We start from the raw sequence: 14178 nt of genomic DNA on the forward strand, positions 1-14178 counted from the left end.
CGGCGAAACGCGGCGGTGCGGCGCTGTGGCGTCATCGCAGCCGGTTTGCGCGCTGTTTTTCCGGCGTTACGGATGAGAGCGCGCATTGTACACGTCCAAGGCCGCGCAGTTACGGGATCGAACAAAGCTTCTTGTTTTCTTGGGGAGGGCACCTTCGGAAATACTTCGATTGAGCCATTGAGCCTCCCTCGTCGGATTGAGCAGTCGATAGAGTCATCACGCAATGCAGTTCTTTGTCGCCGGGGAATGGATGCAAAGAATTGTAACGGCGAATCACTCGATACTATTATTTAGCGAATCTGCGATAAATCCAAAAATTATCAAAAGTCATGTCGTCCCGTTTGGTAAAATATTCTATGGTCGTTATAGCATGTCTGCCAGGTGGGTATCAGAATTTTATTGGCTCTCTCCACAAAGAAAGCGACACTCTCGACAGCCATAAAGCGCGTGCCATGCCACAGCGGTTGTAATGAGAGGGAAAACTACGTAGACTGTTGGGTTCTACTAAAGGCTCTCAAGAACACGAACACTCGTCTTCATAGCAGGATCTTTTTTAGCACAGGGACTAGTTCGCGACACGCTTTTAAAAAGTCACTGTGATACGAAAAAAAATTATATATAAAAGAAATAAAGGGAAAAGAAAAAGCTCTGGGAACCATTTCCAAGTGTTTACATTTGAAACCTTCCTTCAGCGAGAAGCAGCAGCCTTCTTTCTCTCGCCGAACCAGGCAGGAATCATTCTTCGTCATATCCTGCTGTAGTTTTCTTAGCCGAAGTGGACTTCTTGTGTTTACGCGTCACCTTGCGGCGTTTCTTAGCTGTCGTCCGTCGCCTCTTGGTAGACAAAACACGCTTAGCCGACTTTTTTCTTGTCACCACCTTGAGTGCCTTGTCGTCTGCTGGTGGCTCGACCTTTGCCGCTGCCATTTTCTTGCCGTTGTTGCTGGGGTCAAACAGAGGTGGTGGACCTTCGTAAGGGTTGTACTGTCGGACTGGTCTCAGATCGGACGCCTTGGACTGGTGTTTCTGCACGCGGTACGGCCGGGCGCCGCTGGGCCGCGTGACACCCCGCATGATGGTGATGGTCGCGAAGGACGTTGCCAGCGCGATGACGAGGATGGCCCCGCCGGCAAAAAAGAGCAGCTTGCGATCATGCTCCTGAGCGGCGGCAGCCAGCCTCGGGGCTGGCTGGCGCAGCTTGCCTGGGGGACGCGTGGTTGGGATCGGTGCCGACGTCGGCTGGAGGGCTGCTGGACTTTTGCCGAGATCTATCTGGGTGGTACTTACGAGAAGGCAGCTGCTGCCGATCGAAGCGGGAAACGAGCTTTGCGCGCGGCGCGTGGATCTCTGCGCCTTGCGGTACCTTGTCGTCTTTCTTCACGCGATGGTATAAAAAACATAGGTGTCAAATGTTTTTTGTTTTGTTTTTTCGAGTCGAAAAAAGAGAGGAAAAAAGGAATTATGCGCGAGAAATAACAAGGAAATACTGCCAGAAAAAAAAAATAAAAATAGAACTTGAACGTAAAACGGAAAAGAAACAAAAGTGCCAGCATTCTGCGTCGACGACGGAAAGATGAATCTCCCGAAAGTTTTGGGATGTTCCGAACCAAAATGGGTTGCCTTTTCGGAGGCTCTCTTCTCCTTTCGTGCTATTTTATGCCCTAACCCTTGCCTCGAACTTTTTATCTATCAAAAATGCCGCTAAAAAACATGTCACCCCCCGGTGAACCAAGTTTTAGTAGACCGTGTTTCCCGCTCCGCTAAGCCCCTCCGCTACCCTGAACTCTACAGCTAAGGACATCGGCGCGCAGGCGCAGTGGCGATTTCTTCGTAGCGGATGGCTAGCGGAGGGGGAAACACGGTCTACTAAAACTCCTAAAGCTTACTGAACGGTAAAGACTGCGTGCCATGCTGGGCGAGAGGCTTCAGCACCAAACGAACACTGTTTTGCCCAGAGGGGCGCACCTCAATCTGTCGTCTCTGTGTCGTCTTATAGGCTTCTGAGTGACCCATAATATGGGGCATAGGCGTAGACTACAAATGGGCATTGCCCCCCCCCCCCCCCCCCCCCCCCCCCCCCCCGGGCCATGATTCTTACCGAGACGCTGTTTACGTGGATTACTGCTTCAGAGGCACAGGGGCCTGGGTTCTACCCCCCCAACTTCGCAACTGGCACGAGCATTTTGTTTTTCAGTTTTGTGCTCGCGTGCGCATGAGCCGAGGTACCGGCGAGGAACACACGGCTACGCTTACACGGTGATTGAAAATAGGGAGTTTTCGTAGATCGTTTTCACCGTCCCGCAAGACCCTCCGCAACCCGCTACGATAGCACGAACTCCACAGTCAAGGCTATCGGCGCGCAGGCGCAGTAGCAACTTCTTCGTTGCGGAACGCTTAGCGGAGGGGGCAGCACGGTCTACGAAAACTCCCTATTGACACACAGCGACGGACACATGGCGATATACATACGCTGTAAAATGTACCCGCTAAAATAAACTACTGATAATTGCCGGTGTAAAAAAAAAGTGAAAGCCGTTTACAACTGCCTGTAAGGCCGAAATAGAGCGCAGCTCTTGAGGAGGAGAAGGGAAGGGTACTAAGGGGAGGGTATACCCCCTCCCTCTCCTCCTCCTCCCCTCATTCTTCAATTTCCTCCGGGGGGGGGTCACCTGACCTCGGGGGGGGGGGGGGGGGGGGGAGGGAGGGGGGTCACGTGACCTCGGGGGGGGGGGGGTCACGTGACCCCCCCTCCCCGAGGTCAACGAAGGTACACGAGGTCCTCCCGAGATGCTCCCTAGGTCCTCCCGAAGGAACCCGAGATTTTCCCGATGTCCTCCCGAAGGAACCCGGAGGTTTTCCAGAGGTCCTCCCGAAGGAACCCGAGGTCCTGCCGAGGTCCTCCCTAAGGAATCCGGGGTCCTCCTGAGGTCCTCCCGAAGGAACCCGAGGACCTCGGGTATTTGGGGAAAATTTACCCATAATGCACCGCGCGATTACGCCGACGGCGACGGCGACGCCGCTCAAGCCGGAAATGGGCGCCCAAGAGCTGCGCTCTAAAAAATTTCGCAAAATGCGGAGCCTATTCGGGAGGCAACCTAGCAACGTTGGGGAACTTGCTACGTGGTCATGACGTAACAAGTTCCATTGGAGCAGCGCCGCTCTTTGGAACTTCAACATTTTCTTCTTAGCCTTCCTTCTCAACTCATAAATCGCGCATTGAACCAAATACTTTACTAGATTGAACCAAACAGTCCAAGAAGACAGAAAGGAGGGACTCCCCTCTTTCCCGGACTTTCGTTTGTGCACCCAGATACAGACGTTATCCCCCTAGAAGACTAGCCAGTCGCTCATAATTTTAACAAAAGTTGAATTTCCCAGCCCGTTCACCCCTAAGCTGACGGTGCTGTGGAGCTACAAGGAGGGTAGAAGGGTAGGAGAGGGCATGACGTCCGCCGCGTAGCCTCCACAAGCCATGCTCCCTGGACGCCTCGCCTCTTTCTCATTTTCCTCCTTACTCTCCTCACTTATCAGGCCAACGTGACCATATCACGTGACCGTAGCTAGCCTTCGTCTAGCTTTTGATCTGATAAAACCTACCGGTAGGAGCGCGCGCAAGCCTGCAAGGAATCTTTTTACAATCAACCATCCATCCCACACATGACATGTCACGCGCACCAATTGCCAGAGAGATCTACGGTCATGTTGGCCACAACGTCGTTTAAACTTGTTATGACTAAGCTCAAGGAGATTAGAAGTAGAAGGAGGGGGCACGTTGCAATATTGGTGAAGCCTGTAGTCACAAAAATTTAAACGATATTGTTCCCAGCGTGACTGCAGATCTCTCTGGCGATTTGTGCGCGTGACAGGTCACGTGCGAGATGGATGGTTGATTGCAGGAGGATTCCTTGCAGGCTTGCGCGCGCTCCGTCCGGTAGGTTTTATCAGATCGAAAGCTAGACGAAGGCTAGCAACGGTCACGTGATGTGGTCATGTTGGGCTGATAAGTGAGGAGTGTAGGAGGAAAATGAGAGAGGCGAGGCGTCAAGGGAGCACGGCTTGTGGAGGCTACGCGGCTGACGTCATGCCCTCTCCTACCCTTCTATTCTTCATGACATAGGCTTCTAGGGGTGTCGCGAACCGGCCGAGGTCGAGTTCGACCAGGTTCGACTTTTTCGACCTTTTAGTGGAATGTTCGACGAACCTTGTATTGAGGTTCGACTCGTGTGCGCATGCGCGACAGGCTGGCCAGTTGGCTTCGGATTGGATGGTGATGGCTAAGGAATGAATTAAGGGCACCGCCGATTGGTTATTTCAGTTAAGACAGTACAAAAAATTAAGTTATTAACTTTTTCAGTGATTACTATTGGTTTCTTTTAATTGCAACTGCTCATAAAATAAAATCACCCTTTGCATAAAAAGAAATTCTCCAAAGCTAGACATGCTTGTATTAAAGGGATACTCCACAGGTTTTTCAAACTACCTCAACAAACTATATGTTCTGACTCCACGGCCTTTACCTTTTTCGGTAGGCTATTTACTATCGCGAAATTCATAATAGTTATTGTGAAGTTGGCAAATGAAAATTATGCGAAAACCAACATTTAAATATACCCACACTTTTCAGTGCCGCGACGCCAGTGGCAGGCAGGCTTGCCAGTCGAGCAAGCAGCCTAAAAATAGAATATGCCAATCATTTGTTCCGTGCTGTTATTCGAGTGCTGGAGGGAGCTTCCAAAGCATTCATTTGACACCATGAAACTGCTTCGAATCTGTTGGGAACAAATTCCACAGTCGAAAGTATGAACTCCTGCCTTCCACTGACGTCACTTTTTCATTGTTGCCAGTAGAGACTTTCACTTTGAAAAACACGGTGAGGACCACAATTCTAAATTCGATAACTTCGCGAAAAAACGATATTTTGACCTAATATTTGGGATACTATTTTAGTGACGTTTGTTGGTGAGTTTAGCAAAATTTCGAGCAAATCGGACGCAATAAAAAAAACGTGTGGTTTTTTATTGCCCCTTTAAAGGGATACGTTGAAGTACGCCTTTAAAGGGATACTTCAACGAAACTTTAAATACATCCTTCGTGTTCAGAAATAGGTTGAATATGATCCACATTATCCGTAAATGACAATCGTGCGTTTGTATTTTGAGCCTGGTGGCTGTATTTTTCGTTATAAACAGCCCTCTCTGGTAAGCGCTCTGAAAAGGCCCAGCTTAAAGCACGTGACATCCGACGCAATCGTGACGTAGTTCGTCTCGGGATGAGCAAAGCTACGGCGAGGCTGACGTCGAGAAGATGGCCTAGTCGCTCCAGCCAACGAAGCGGCTGCTTTTGTACGAATTTTGAGTGACGGGTTAATCATCTATAATCTTGTAGAGGGACAATAGCGACGTCTGGGTCACACAAAAGGGATACTCGTGAAGAGGGTAGTTCTTCCATCCCCTCTTCTCTCGTCGTGGCCGGAGGCGAGACAATAACCGTCACTACCTCTCAAGGTTCCTAGATGGGCATTACAAGCGAGGCGTTAGCGACATCCACCAGGTGCTCTTGGCAAATCGTTTAATTCGTTTTAAAATTCCATTTCGTGTCTTTTTTAACAAGATATTGGTGTGTCCGATGTGATACTGCTCCTTCGAACACATATAGACCATAAAATAAGCGCCGATCGGTGGCCGAGTGGGCTAGCGCACACCAGCTCGGAGCACGTGGAGCGAAAGCTCGCGCTGCAGAACCCAGGGATCCTGGGTTCAATCCCCACCCCTGCCCGTTTCGATCTGGATGAGCATCGTACCGGCGTGCGGTCGTGTATCACTACTGCGTGATGCACGTTAAAGACCCCAGGCTAGCGGTTGTACTGCGCTGGCTAAATTGCTCATCTACAGCTGGGAGACTCGTCGCCCCTGTGAGGCAGACCAAGTTTTAGGCTGTATAAACATACACACAACCCAATTTTTTTTTTTTTTTACACTGCCCACAATGTTGAACCGGTCGAATCTGGTGAAAAGTGCGAAGGTTCGTCGACCCGGTTCGACCTAAAAATCCGGTTCGACAAAAGTTCGCGACACCCCTATAACCTCCTTGGGAAGCTACGGCTCCTTGGGCCAGCCACAGGCTCGTCACCCCACGAATACTTCGAACGGCTCGGTTGTAACGCGTTGACGCTATTGACACCACCACAACGCTGACAATGCCACCAACGGCAACGCTCATAACCACGCCAGCCTGGCCACGCCACGAACGCGGGAAATCTTTTCTTTCTGTTTTTGTTTGCGCCGGATATCCCATGACGGATCGCGCTCCTCATCCGCTTCTCTTCGAGCGCTTGCTCGAGTGCACCGCTCGGAACGAAAAATATAGCCAGTCGTTCAAAATACAAACGTGCGATTATCATTTACGGTTATTATCTGTCGTGCTTGATTCATTTTCGAACGAAATTTGGATATTTCAATTTTTATTGCCGTACTCCTTACCCAAGTAGGACTTAAACATGCCACTGTCAGCGACATCTTGAAATCTGAGGGTCACCGGGGGGCGACACAAAAAGTGCTTTCGTGCACTTCTACGATTCCTTCGAGAAACAGCCCTTGAGGACAGTCAGCTTTATTAGGGAGTCGGCCAGATGCTCGTGATTGATCACGCTTCCAGCGAAACAGAGAGAGTTTTAGCATAGCGGTGCCGCGGTGCCGGGGCTGAGCTGGGGCTGTACCGGGAGAGGAGGAGGAGAGACGTTTTGGCCGGCAGTCATGTGGGTGCCACGCTAGAACAAAAGCTCCCGGGCAATGGGGCGCACGGCGCCTGGCGTGCGCCGTGCGCCCCATTGCCCGGGAGCTTGCGGTCGGTTCGGGGTCTGCTCCTTGCATGGCTGGGATGGTGACGTTATCGCGGCGGTGCTGTGCTGAACATTTCATGTCCCACATCTTGAGTCACTCTGCATAGCACTCACAGTATTCAAAGATCACCCCATTTTCTCATACTTTTTAATCTCCCCTATTCCCTTTTTCCTCCCCTTTCCTAATCCTAACCCATCAACGGAGGCCCACAAATCTCCTAGTGTCCACCTTTCCCGTTACCCCAGAAAGAAAGAAACAAACAAACAACTTGCCCCCCTCCCTCCTTTGCATTTTTTAACTATAATTGGGCATTATGGATATCGACAGAATAACCTTTAAAGAATCGGGCAAAAAAAAAAAAAGTATTTCCTACCTTTTTGTTTTTCTGCGAGGGAGTCGCCAATCTTTCTGCGATTAAACCCAATTGGCGTCACCGCAACACCGAGCCCACTAGGAGACAGGGTTGAGGCTCTGGGCTGCAGCAACTTCCTCCACTCTCCTCGGCGTGGAAGTCAAGAGCGTTGCCAACTCCGCCACCCATGCGGCAACACGCGGAACTGCCAAGTGTTCCACGGTTACCTGATAGATGGCGCTAGCTTGTTTTTCCTCTGCTGTCGTCGTAAGAGATTTTAGGAGGTTCTAAAAGCAGTCTGGTTGCTCGTGTTGATGTTGGTCGCGCCGCAGCAAGTCCATGGGAAGGAATGTCAGCCACGGACCAACACCTCCTAGTTAGCAGGGCCGCGTAAGGCCGCATTTTCAGGACAGCTGCGCTCACATTGCTAATACGTCGCACAAAAGACAGTCTGCAAACATGTTCGAAACATACATATGTATGAAGCGCGCGTGTTTCAACCTTGCTTGAGGCGTATGTCCGCAGATAATGTTCTCATACATCTCTGCAGAGAACTCCGCGTCTTTAGTGTGACGTGTGAACAACGTGACTGCAGCTCAAAAACGCCCTCCTGTAGCACTCGGATACAACTTTGTGACATGATAGCCTCCTATATACTGACAAAACCTGGCAAATCGCCACGAGAAGCGGTTACCGAGACGGAAAACGTGGAGCGGCAGACACGTGACTGGCGCCCCGCTGCGGCGAGACGCCGAAACACACACAGTTCTCCCGAGCGAAAATGTGTGTTTCGGGTCCTCGCCGCTGAAAAACTGTTTGGAGTATAGAGGAGGCTATGGTGACACCTACGAGAAGCGGAACTTGTGTGAGTGCGTAACTTTAAATCGGCGCTCAAGTGCGCGCTTCTGTACATTTTACTGCAGCGTCGCAGAGAAAGTTGTTTCTGAATGTAGCAAACTCACCCTTTTTCCTTTGTCAGTCCAGCAGGGCTTAGAGACGAATCAGCGCGTTATCATGGGCATCGAATATGCTTTGATGTCTTCGAGGCTCAGAGAACGCCGTCCACAAGAGTTGCTTTTTATAATCGCAGCATATTTTGTATTCCTCAACCGTGTGTATTTTGTTCGGCTCTTTGTAATGTATTAAATAATCGGAAATATAATAACCCTTTAGTTAATGACAACAAACACGCATAAGAAAGAAAAGAAACTAAGGCAACGTGCCTCGTCAAACCGAAAGTAGAGCAGTGTGTGGCCTTTTGTGTCTGAGCGAAAAGGAAATAAAAATTGTGCCTAATAATTCATCGCAAACTCTATCAAACGATACAGTAATATTGCCAGTAAAAACAAATTGCAGTTTTAATCAACATTGGGGAATCTACATAATGACAGTCACGTCGTTTAAAGTCCTTCATAAAATATATTTAAAAGAAATCTCGTCTCGGAATCGCTTTTCGAATTCCGTCGTTCTAACTTCCAAAAACACTGATATGCTTTTTTTTTTTTTTTTTTACAAGTATAATTTATTTATTATACAGATAGCCATATCTTACAACAGCACATCACCACAAGAAAGACCTGTGGTGTATATATATATATAATAATAATTTTTACAATATCTAATTTACACGTTCATCCGGCTTAGTGGCGCGTATGCGTTTCATATACTGTATATATTTATAATATGTATACTGTCTCTTTGTATCCTATATCGAGATGTCACCGTGTTACCGGATGGTCTTGCAGAACTGGAATAAAACGTGTACATAGATTGGACGCTTTCTGTCGAGCGAAATACATGCGGACAGGGCGGTTCCACGAAACCCCTGTTCCCTTACGGTCCAGCCGTGTTCCGCCATGTTGATGAACCGCGTGTAAACGAATGGTGAACACGGCGTTCGTCATTTGTTTTATACGCAGACGCTTAATCATTGCAGTCGTTTATTATTTTTTTTCTGGTGTTGGCGAAACTTTGATGCGTGGCGAGTAACTCCGTCAATGACAGAACTCAGTAAGTACGATCGGGTAAGTGTTTGGACCGCATAAACTCAAGGAATTACTCTTATTTGTTTCCTTTCGAAGTCGCCCCCGGTGGCATCCATTTTGATCACCCACGGGTCGATCGCCGGCTCATCATAAATCAGAATAAAGGCCGGTATACGAATAAAAATGGAGTACCAGACGATGCTTTTTTTGTGTCACCGACTATACTCCGACAAACGCTGTCTACCACGACACAAAAGAACTCGACCGAGTATAGAAAAACACTGCCTCCAACCACAGAAAAACATACACGGTTCACCAACATGGCGTCCGGCGAGATTTCTCGGGGAAGTACCATCACGCGAAACCTCTCTATAAACCACACTCATAGTGACACTTTTCGGGGCGAAATTTCCCCCGTTAAATTCTGCCAGTATAACATCCAGTTTTATATGGGCAACCAAAACGTGTATACACACACAGAGCGCGACGTTTCAACAGCCGTAATAATGGTTACAAAGGTAGCAATAAACAACTCTTTCGTTTTTCATCTTTTTTTTTTCGTTTTCTTTTTTGTTGCGTGGATTAGGAGAACAAGTGGTGTCATAGCTCTGTGACTATATGTACACAACCAAATACTGCCTACAAGACAAGGCCTCCCCATGACGTCATCGTTAGTGGGTTCCCGACCCGCCCCTCACGGCAATCCGAAGCTCGACGGAAGCGTCCGCAGAGCAAAGTGGCAGGCGTACCCGTCTTGACGACGCCGTGTACTAACGTCGTGTTGGTCGTGCAAACATGATCACTTTAGTGATGACATTTGAAGGGATGGAAAGGGGGGGGGGGGGCAAGCTTTGTCTTATAGGTGATAATGACACAACAGCCGTTCCAGGCGGATAAAATTGGAGCTACTGTCGAGACCGGTTATAACGAAGTCGGTTATAACGAAATAGCGTCTACAGCGAAGCGATCACGAATTCCCATTCCCTTTTGCACTTCGTTATAACCGAAGTCGGTTATAACGAAACAGCGGATATATCCAAGTGATTTTAGAATCCCGTTGACTTCGTTATAACCGGTCTCAACAGTACTGCGTACGCAATTAGCCCACCAGTTCGTGGGGCTGTCTTAATAAAAAATTGCCAAAACGGTAAAAAAAATTGTTTTTGTTGTAATTATGGCAAAATACTACCCTCCAATATACAAGGAAGAACAGTGTACCAAATAAGCATACCTAACGGTAAAAACGAGGTACTCTAAAATATGATAATTTTGTAGTTCTTTATGAAACATTTCAGAAAGTATATTTAAGGTATATTTTCAATGTAATAGTTTTACAGTAAAATATCCTTTCCGCACGCACATCTCCTCGATAGACCCTTTTAAAAATTCCATCGAACAACATTGGTGGTCTCAATCGCTCGATCATCACGAAGCGCGTGATTGGGTCCGAGTCATCTCCGAACTCTGACGTCACTTTCGCGTATAGGATCAAGCAATGGCGGACAGGTCTTGGAGCGGGCTTTTGGAAAGGTTCTACTGCCAGGATACTGCCAAAAAAAGTAAATTAAAAAAAAATGCTCAAAGTATATTCCATTTCTCTGTTATACGATGAAAATATATCTGCAGTATTTGAACTGTACTTTATGGATTCGTAAAAAGGCAAAATTAACGCGATTAAAATATAATAATTTTCGTTGAGGGTAAACTTGCTCAAAACAAATCAGATTGGGCCTGGCAATGCATCCAAGGCTCAGCTTATCACTGGGGGGCACGCATATTAGTGCCGTCGAGTTAGCACGAATATTTCTCTCGGTCTCGATAAAGACAATATAGTAGGCATGACATGTTTTCGGGCTGCACTGTGTAACCATGCAGTCTACTGAAGGAATGGTCTGCAAACAGCATATCGCAAGCGCATCACAGCCTTCCGTCTATACGTAGTCTTGAGTAGATATATATTATATATGATTGCGGATGATGTATGTTTACATTCCAGCAATCGTGAGATAATGGAATTTTAAAACTTATTTCTTGGGAAGCGACGCGGAGTATATGAACCCTGCACATGACCGGTGTAGAGTTTGCTGAAAGGGGTCGATTACCAGTTAAGGGGGCGGTCAAGCGCTTTGAGGCTGACAGTGTAAACAGGGCATCACGATTCTTTGTTAGAGATCCTAGACAAAGATTTGCCAGTTGTCTGGAAAGACAAGCAACCTATTCGATTAAGAGAACCGAATTTCAAAAGAAAATGTGTTGGTTGAAAAATATTAATGTTTTCATAACCCGAGAAGACCACATGCCAGTTCTTAATGAATGAAGGAGTGTGATCGAATGAAATTTCTCTATGACAATGCCATGTCCACAAAAAAAAAGTTGTTTATAATTTGGAGATAGAAATATGAACATAAACAGGAACACTGGCGAAAAGATAGTTTGACAGTTTGCTCTCTTAAATACCACGAGAAACCAAAGCAAAATAGCTCCGAAATTAAGCTAGAAGGGTTCGTCAAAACAATTTGTCTACTTTCCACGGTAGTAATTAAGAGAATTTCATGGCGCAGTTTTCACATTTATATGCTTTTTTTTGTGGCATGATTTTTGAGACTTGACTCTAACAAGATCGCTTTTTTTCGGTAGATGTTAGGTGAGCCCAAGGTTGACCTACGTAAGAATATAAAGAGAAACACTGCCAAAGGGTCTTGGTCAACAAGAATTTTACAAAAGCGTCTCAGTGAACCGTGAAAGCAGTCCCCAAAAAAACATACATCGGTTCTCACTCACGTTTAGCATACAGGGGGAAGTGTCATTGGGACTGCTAAGGTTTATTTCTGGCTACGCTGCCAACCTATAGAAATTCAAATAAAACATGTACGTTCATATGTTGTTGTTTTTGGTGGAAGGGGGGGGGGGGGGGAGGCTAGAGGAGTGCAGCCCGTTGTTTAAAATGTATGTTATTTAACTTTCAAGATATGTTTTGGAGGTCCCTAGACGGCCCACACGATCTGTTCTCAGCAATCTTAAAATATCTATTCAAGATGGCGTCCAGCTGAAAGTCGCACTAAAAGTTTTACGTCTTTTTACTTTAAGAAAAAGTCAAAACGGACATGCCATTTGTTTAAAACTGTGTAGGCTTAGATCTCAATAGCTTATTCTTGACCATTTTATCTGTTCCCCTGAGGAATCAATCGCTTCTCCCCTTCCGTGTCATGACCTTCTAGAAAGTCCATTCTCCCCAACTAATGCAATTGTACCGTGACTGCTGAGAAGTTCCACTAAAATACTCAAAAAGTTAAGGCAAAGCAGGTTTTTTTGTTTTTTTTTCATAGCAGAAAGTATTTGTTGATTTTATAATATAGGCCAAAGCTCAAGAGTGAACGGGGCTCAATACAGCAAGTCAAGATATCCGTAGAAATGAGAACAATTCGTGATAGACGTTGGATTCTCTTTGCGAATGCGTGTAGGGTAGTTATGGACTGGATATGGGGCCCCGGAAACCATCGGTATGCCAACTGGCACTTTTTGTGTCTTTTTTTTTATTTTGAAACAAACAGAAACAGCGCAAGGTCGCAACTATAGACAGCCTCAATCGACTCACTGTCATACTTCAATAGAAGCGTTGCTTTGATATTAGAAATTTTTTTTCGGATCCCTTACATCAGTATCATGTCTCCATCAAGCTCGCGGCACCATCATCACAGGTTAACATGCTGCTACATTTTGTTCGGGAAACTGTAGAGAACTGATTGGGTTAAACTTTTGTTTCGTTTTTGTTGTTCAAAAATAATTTAGAGACAGATCCCTGTCTCATTTCCAAAAGGCAAATTTAGAAAAAATTAGAAGTACTCATGTACTGTAATTTTGTGTATACCTCGTTGACTTTTTGTGTACCGTAGATGTAGTTAGTCCATCTCCCAAAATCCCTAAACTCACAATTAATTTTTTTTCTTGTTTAGATGAGTCGTTTCATGCTTAGCTGCAACGGTAAACCAACTTGATTAGGCCGGAAAGCCGTATATACTATATACTATAAAACATCAGTTTGAATGCTTAGATTCGAAGAGGGCTCGACAGCTGAATAAAAACTGTCTATAGGAACCATTCTTGTTTCTTCGTTTACGGTTTATGGCCAGGGTTGTTCTTCAGTCACCGACTACGTGACGCGATAAAATCGAGAAACAAGAGACGGAAGTTTAGTTGCTGGTGCGGTACGGTATCTTGAGGTCTGTGCAGCTTTCGATGGACGCCTCTTTTCTCTATCGCTTGCAAGTCCAGTATATGTAGCCTTGAATCGAACGACGTGACGAAGGAAGCATCTTGGTCAGCCATAACCGAACTGTAATATAATCCCGGACAAAAGCTCACCGGAAAAAAGTTATTCATTGTAATGGTCGATTTGAATATTTTCAATGTTTGAGGAGAAGCAACTATTGAACCAACAGAGGCAAAACCGAAACCAAAATTAATATTTTCTGACTCGTTTTCTTTTCAGTCCTGCGAAGCCCTTGGGTTTTTCTGGCACGTGTTTTATTTTTCTGAACACAGGCGTTGTGGTATAAAGCACCATGAATATAATTTGATAGTCAAAAGAAAACTTGGATGCAACCTTTATGCGGTGAAAGATTCACTTCTTTGCATATAGTTGAAACATATTTTTGCCAAGCACCTATCGCACCATCAGCAATGCAACTTAGAGATCAATGGTAGACATTTTTACCACAATCATGATGACGATGGTGAACATTGGGACTATCGTTATTAATTTGTGATGATAGTCAATGTGATATCAGGCTTCATCACGGGTAATGACACTTATCGGCCGTATACTGTCGACACTTTTCAATTCTAGATAACTGATATATTTAATGTAGGGTTTCATGCAATCCAGCTAAATTTAAAACGTAGACAAAAAAAAAAAAATTCATAAGCCCGGTGTTGGAATCTTTTTGTTGCAACCGCCAATTAACCCAAGGACTTCGCATTTAGGTTGTGAAACTCGAGCATC

The sequence above is a fragment of the Ixodes scapularis genome, unplaced genomic scaffold (assembly GCF_016920785.2).
Source record: "Ixodes scapularis isolate PalLabHiFi unplaced genomic scaffold, ASM1692078v2 PGA_scaffold4__175_contigs__length_147842914, whole genome shotgun sequence".
In the NCBI taxonomy this organism is placed as follows: Eukaryota; Metazoa; Arthropoda; class Arachnida; order Ixodida; family Ixodidae; genus Ixodes; species Ixodes scapularis.